We start from the raw sequence: 7,343 nt of genomic DNA, 5'->3' as shown, positions 1-7,343 counted from the left end.
TAGAACCATGATGATGGTGATATCCTTGCAGATGAGATGATGCTCAAAACCTTTGAAGAATCAAGAAACCCTAATTGAAGCCCATACCCTCAGATGGCTGATGATCAATTCATAGAGACCCTCAGGCTTGAATCTCCTAACTTCTCCATCTTTTGAAAAGCCTTCGGAGGATGATCTTCTTATTTTCATATGAGATGCAAAATGCAATGCCTAATGCCCTAAAACATGAAATGCAATGCCCCAAACTAGTCTCAAGAAGAGGAGGGCAAATTTTGAGGTGTTACAGTTGCCCCTATTCAATCCACTAGAGACCCGAAAAGAAGATAGCAGCGGCTTTCGCACTTTCGAGGTATCAAGGGATTGAATACAATAAAAGCCTGAAAATTTGCACTGGAGTGAAGTGAAGTAACAATGCCTGTCAGAATCGGCAAAGAGGTGGTCTTGAAAGAAGAATCTGTCTGGTACGGTGAGAGTCGGTCTGAATACCGAAAAAGAATGTTAACCTGGATACCAAAATAAATGGTAACACAGAAATAACCATGGCCTGAATGCCGCTCATCAGTCTGAATACTGGAAATGACTTCGATCTGAGCATCGGAAGATATGAGATTATTAATATCGGTCTGAACACCGAGAGACTGGCCTGAATGCCACTTCAGTCTGAATACCTGAAGAATGGGCCTGAATGCCACAAGTTGCATCGACCTGAATGTCGGGAACTTCTTCGATCTGAACATCGAAAAATTGGCCTAAATGCCACTTCGGTCTGAATACCTGAAACCTGGCCTGAATGCCACAAGTTGCATCGACCTGAATGTCAGGAACTTCTTCGATCTGAACATCAGAAAATTGGCCTGAATGCCACTTCGGTCTGAATACCGGAAACCTGGTCTGAATGCCACAAGTTGCGTCGACCTGAATGTCGGGAACTTCTTCGATCTGAACATCGGAAAATTGGCCTGAATGCCACTTCGGTCTGAATACCAGAAACCTGGCCTGAATGCCACAAGTTGCATCGACCTGAACGTTGGAAACTTCTTCAATATTGCCCCTATTCAATCCACTATGAACCTGTCGATATGAACAGCCTCGGCTTTCAGATGATCAGGGTGAAGATTGATTGAATACCAAGAACAAACGAACAATTTGCGCTCCGCTGGGAATTATTATTATTATTTTTTTGCTTTTCTTGAACCCCAAAAACTTCTTTGATTTTTTCTTGGACCCCTACACAAATATTTTTTCTTTCGCGCGGATGATCCCTGATCACCGCATTTGAACCCCGACAACTTCATGTCACTCTTGCTGCCAAACAATGAACCCTGTTCTCCATTCTCTTGTGATAATTCCGTTGGCAACATCGGAAATAACACCAAACACCACTCTAATGGCGACATATCAGAGGGTACACCTTCACAAAAGGAAGGTAACATGTGCATTTCTTCCCTTGAAGACACCCATAACGACTTCTGTTGGCCTCGCCAAAGTCTAAGGTGACACATGATCAGAAGACAATCCTGAGGACCTCATCCCGGATACAATCTCCATCTCCAATTGAACCCCATTCTCCAGAAAATTCCTGGCACTTCCTTTTCTCCTGGTGGACCCCAATTTCCGCGCTAATCGCGTAACGTTCTTCAATCTTCATTTCCATCTCCGCACGACGGAATCTCTTCCTCCAATATCGCGCTACTGGGGAATACTTTGTTGATTCAAAATAATGATGCCAAGCTCCTCAGAGTACATCTTCACCAACCAGATAACCCAGCTCTCAAACGGTAACCACGGCTCGAGACTAGCTTATGCTTGCAATGCCGATGCATGAGTTTTACAGCGTAATGCTCCATAACCATGGAAATGCTATGCAATTAGTTATGCAATATGCTATGCTTCTCTAAATGATGAATGCATAAAAAGTATCCCCCCCAGGGGACGGCACGAGCAACTCTGTTGAGGAACTCGATAGCGCTCCAATCTCCAACCCTGCTTGGGATATCACTGATGCCGAGGAGAGAGTAACCCTCAGAGGGGATGACCTCTACTGAACTCGATCTGCTTGGCGACTTCACCGGGGGAAAACTACCAACGCACACCCCTGCTGGGGGAATAACAACCTTCAGGCCTGGCTGCTGAGGAAACCCCGACCTCGAACCCGCTGGGGAGGTACAGAATACTTTCGACATGGAACACCCATCGACTTGTCGAACATTGGTATCCACCATCTAACCACAATGTCAATTTTCCACTTTTGAGAGCTCCCAGACTCATCCGGTCTTTTCCGACTCATCACCTTGTACTCTCGACTTCTCCCTACTTCAAGAAAATCAACCTCCTTAGATTCACCAACTCTCCAGTTCTCAGACTTTGAAGAGTCTTCTTGATTAACCTCCTAGGATCGTCACAATTCTTTTGCCGTCTCTACACCATTCTTCAATTCCTCGTCTCTGATTGGACCTCAAAGGAATCTTTTGTCAAAAAGAAACGCTTCGCACCACCACCTGCAAGTGAGTGAAAATAACCAACAGCACCTGCAAAAGAGATCGTTAGATAAAACATGCCCCAGGCGCGCCAAAATTTCAACACCAAGGTCACTCAACCTTCCGAATAAGATTTCAAGTTTCAATCCTCTAAACATGCATCGGAAGAGACCCCTATATCTCAAAATGCAAAGATTCTTATCAAAATAAACGGATGTTTTTGCAATCAAAGCGGTAATGAAAACAAAAACAAAATTATTTGACTGAATATGCATTTTATTGATTGAAAAAGATGGCTCGTAACTGAGCAGTACACAGGAAGCAATCCCTGAAAAGAGGTAATTGCGCACAAAAGGAAAATCTATCCTAATGGCAATGTGAACCCGTGATCTCATCGAGTTCCAACCCGGTTACAACCCATATATCCTCAAGACTCTCCGCGCTTTCTGCCTTCCGAAACAAGACGCTTCCAACCGATCTCCGCTTTTAGATTATCCAGGTGTCAAATCCAAAGTACAAATGACCATAATAGACGTAGTTGTTCGTTTCACTCCCTCTTTTGCCTGGACCGCCCTTTCGGGTTTTTAGTCAACCGGGATACCCTTTTTTTGCCCAGGCCGCCCTTGTGGGGTTTTCGACCTGCCGGGTGTACAGTTTTTTTTCCTTTTTATCCCTAATTTTTGCCCGAACCTTTTTTTTCATTTTTTTTCTGGTTCGCCGGGATGCCCATTTTTGCCTGGACTATTTTATTCTTTCCGTCCAGCGGGTCTCTTATACGAAGTATTTTTTAACTGCGTCCGCATTCACAGGGGATGGAAAATCCTCACCATCCATCGTCGTCAACAACAAGGCTCCGCCAGAGAAGACCTTCTTGACCACGAATGGACCTTCATAATTGGGTGTCCACTTGCCCCGACGATCGTTCTGAGGAGGAAGGATCCTTTTCAACACCATATCTCCCACATGATACACACGAGGTCACACCTTTCGGTCAAAAGCACGCTTCATTCGCTGCTGGTACAACTGTCCATGACAAATGGCCGCCAACCTCTTTTCCTCAATCAGGCTCAACTCTTCATACCGAGTCCTTACCCATTTAGCCTCTTCCAATTTCACATCCATCAGGACTCTCAATGACGGAATCTGGACCTCAACCAGTAGCACAGCTTCCATCCCATACACAAGCGAGAAAGGTGTTTCCCTAGTAGATGTACGCACTGAGGTTCGATACCCATGCAATGCAAACGACAACATCTCGTGCCAATCCTTGTAGGTTACGACCATTTTTTGCACAATCTTCTTAATATTCTTATTAGCCGCCTCGACCGCCCCATTCACCTTTGGACGATAAGAAGAAGAATTGTGATGCTCAATCTTGAACTCCCGGCACAATTCTACCATCATCTTGTTGTTGAGATTAGAACCATTATCAATGATGATTCTTTCGGGAACCCCATATCTGCAAATGATGTCTCTTTTCAGGAACCTGGCCACGACCTGTTTCGTCACGTTTGCATAAGACGCCGCTTCCACCCACTTGGTGAAGTAATCAATAGCCACTAATATGAACCGGTGCCCATTCGAAGCCGTAGGCTCGATCTTTCCTATCATATCAATGCTCCACATAGCAAACGGCCACGGAGACGACATCAAACTCAATGGATTTGGAGGCACATGCACCTTGTCAGCATAAATCTGGAATTTATGACATTTCCGCACGAAGTTGAAACACTGAGCCTCCATGGTCATCCAGTAATATCCAGCCCTTAGCAACCTTTTCACCATCGCATTTCCGCTGACGTGGGTACCAAACGATCCCTCGTGCACCTCTTTCATCAATTGGCTTGCTTCTTTGTCATCGACACATCTGAGCAAAACCCAATCAAAATTCCTCTTGTACAAAACCCCATCTTTATTCAGATAGAACGCCATGGCCAACCTCCTCAGAGTCTTTCGGTCCTTCTTAGACGCTCCCTCGGGATACTCTTGGGTCTCCAGATAACGCTTGATGTCATAATACCACGACTTTTCATCATCAGACACGGTTTCAACAACAAACACATAAGCCGGTCTATCTAGTCGTCCCACCTCAACACTAGGAACCTGATTCCACCACTGCACTTTAATCAAAGCGGCCAGAGTAGCCAAGGCATCTGCTAAAGGATTTTCCTCCCTCGGCACATGGTGTAATTCCACCTTGGTGAAGAACGTCAACAATCTCCTCGTATAATCCTGGTATGGAATTAAGTGGGATTGATGCGTATACCATTTCCTGTTAACCTGGTTCACAACCAAAGCTGAATCTCCATAAATGACAAGGTTCTTGATTCGCAAATCAATCGCCTCTTCGACACCCAAGATACAAGCTTCATATTCAGCCACACTGTTGGTGCATTCAAATGTTAGCCGGGCAGCAAAAGGAATATGGGATCCCTTCGGCGTAACCAAAACAACACCAACTCCGCTACCATTCACGTTAACGGCCCCATCAAACATCAGAATCCATTCGGACTCAGGGTCAGGCCCCTCCTCCGGGATGGGTTCCTCACAATCTTTCGATTTGAGAAACATGATGTCCTCATCAGGGAACTCAAATTTCATCGATTGATAATCCTCAATGGGTTGCGGGGCGAGGTAATCAGATAATACACTCCCCTTTATTGCCTTTTAAGAAGTGTACTGGATATCGTATTCAGTCAAAATCATTTGCCATCTCGCAACCCGTTCGGTCAATGCTGGCTTCTCAAATATATACTTGATCGGATCCATCTTGGAAATCAACAAAGTGGTATGAACCAGCATATACTGTCTCAGTCGGCGAGCAACCCATGTCAAAGCGCAACAAGTTTTCTCGAGCAGTGAATATCTTGTTTCACAGTCGGTAAACTTTTTGCTAAGGTAGTAAATTGCATGCTCTTTTCGACCAGACTCGTCATGTTGCCCCAGTACACACCCCATAGACCCCTCAAGGACTATCAAGTACAGGATTAACGGTCGCCCATACACAGGAGGCATCAGAATCGGAGGCTCCTGCAAATATTCTTTTATTTTTTCAAATGCCGCTTGGCAATCATCATTCCACCTGACCGTTTGATCTTTTCTCAACAACTTGAATATGGGTTCACACGTGGCTGTTAGATGAGATATGAACCGTGAAATGTAGTTCAACCTACCTAAGAAACCACGAACCTCTTTTTCTGTTCTCGGCTCAGGCATTTCTTGTATCACTTTTACTTTAGCAGGATCAACCTCGATTCCCTTTTCACTTACAATAAACCCCAGCAACTTGCCGGACCGCACTCCAAAAGTGCACTTATTCGGATTCAACCTCAATTTGAATTGTCTCAACCGGTCAAACAACTTGGCCAAGTCTGCCAAATGCCCCTCTTCTGTTTGTGACTTCGCTATCATGTCATCAACATAGCATTCGATCTCATGATGAATCATATCATGAAACAAGGTCACCATAGCTCTTTGATACGTGGCACCGGCGTTCTTGAGACCGAACGACATCACCTTATAACAAAAAGTGCCCCATGGTGTGATGAACGTTGTTTTCTCCATATCATTTGGCGACATTTTAATTTGATTATAGCCAGAAAAGCCATCCATGAAGGAAAACACCGAGAATTGAGCTGTATTATCTACCAACACATCGATGTGAGGTAATGGGAAATCATCTTTCGGGCTAGCTCTATTCAAATCCCGGTAGTCCATACACATCCTCACCTTTCCATCCTTCTTCGGTACCGGCACAATGTTCGCGACCCAAGGCGGACAATTAGTGACAAATAGGAAACCAACATCCAACTGCTTTTGTACCTCCTCTTTGATCTTCATGGCCATCTCGGGTCGAGTTCTGCGCAACTTCTGCTTTACTGGAGGACAATCTTCTCTCAATGGCAACTTATGTACAACGATATTGGTAACCAACCTTGGCATGTCTTGATAAGACCAGGCGAAGATATCAACATACTCTTTCAACAGCGCCACCATTCCGCTCTTGACATTCATCTCCAAAGCGGCCCCAATTTTTACTTCCTTTCTGACCTCCTCGGTACCCAGATTAACAATCTCAACTTGCTCCTCGTGCGGTTGAATCACCTTCTCCTCTAGTTTCAACAACCTGGCTAACTCTTTCGGCAGTTCACAATCTTCTTCGCCTTCTTCTTCGGCATGATAGATCGGGTTGTCAAAGTCATATAGGGGTGTAACAGGATTGTCATCAATGAGATCCGGATAATAATCGCATCTACATGAATGTTGATTCATGCGTTGCTTTAGGGTCGGAACGAGACAAATTAAAAAGGAGGAAAATGAAAACAAACATTGCCATTTTTATTGTGTTATTTTTTAAACTGCAAAAACAAATGAACAATAGAGAACACCGTTTTTAATGCGAAAACATCCGTTTATTAATGATGCAAATAATGCAAAATAAAACACATGGGGTGGCCCTTACAATGGACCATTACGTTTCGGGCAAAACGTATGGCTTTCATGCAAACAGAAATGACAAACAAAAATATTACTCTTCGCGCAGAGTGACAGTGATGATCTTTTCGGCTTTCCAGTTCTGGATCTCCATTCCTGGTACGCACGGTTTTATCCACGAGTCGAGCTCGCAGCCACTGTCAATCTCTTCACCCTCAAACATTGGGGTCCTCAACTGATCCACATCCGTCACCCCGATTTTACTTTTATTCTCAGAAATTACATTCACCCCCATCTGACCATGCATCGGCATGGGATTAGCATTAACATTCGGCGAGGGTGCAAAATTGATGGCCTTGGAATCCATCAAGTCTTGGACAACATACTTAAAGGCTTTACAACCCTCAATATCGTGTCCGGGAGCACCAGAAT

Source organism: Lathyrus oleraceus, chromosome 2 (genome assembly GCF_024323335.1).
Source record: "Lathyrus oleraceus cultivar Zhongwan6 chromosome 2, CAAS_Psat_ZW6_1.0, whole genome shotgun sequence".
NCBI classification, from domain to species: domain Eukaryota; kingdom Viridiplantae; phylum Streptophyta; class Magnoliopsida; order Fabales; family Fabaceae; genus Lathyrus; species Lathyrus oleraceus.
This window is presented reverse-complemented; position numbering follows the sequence as displayed.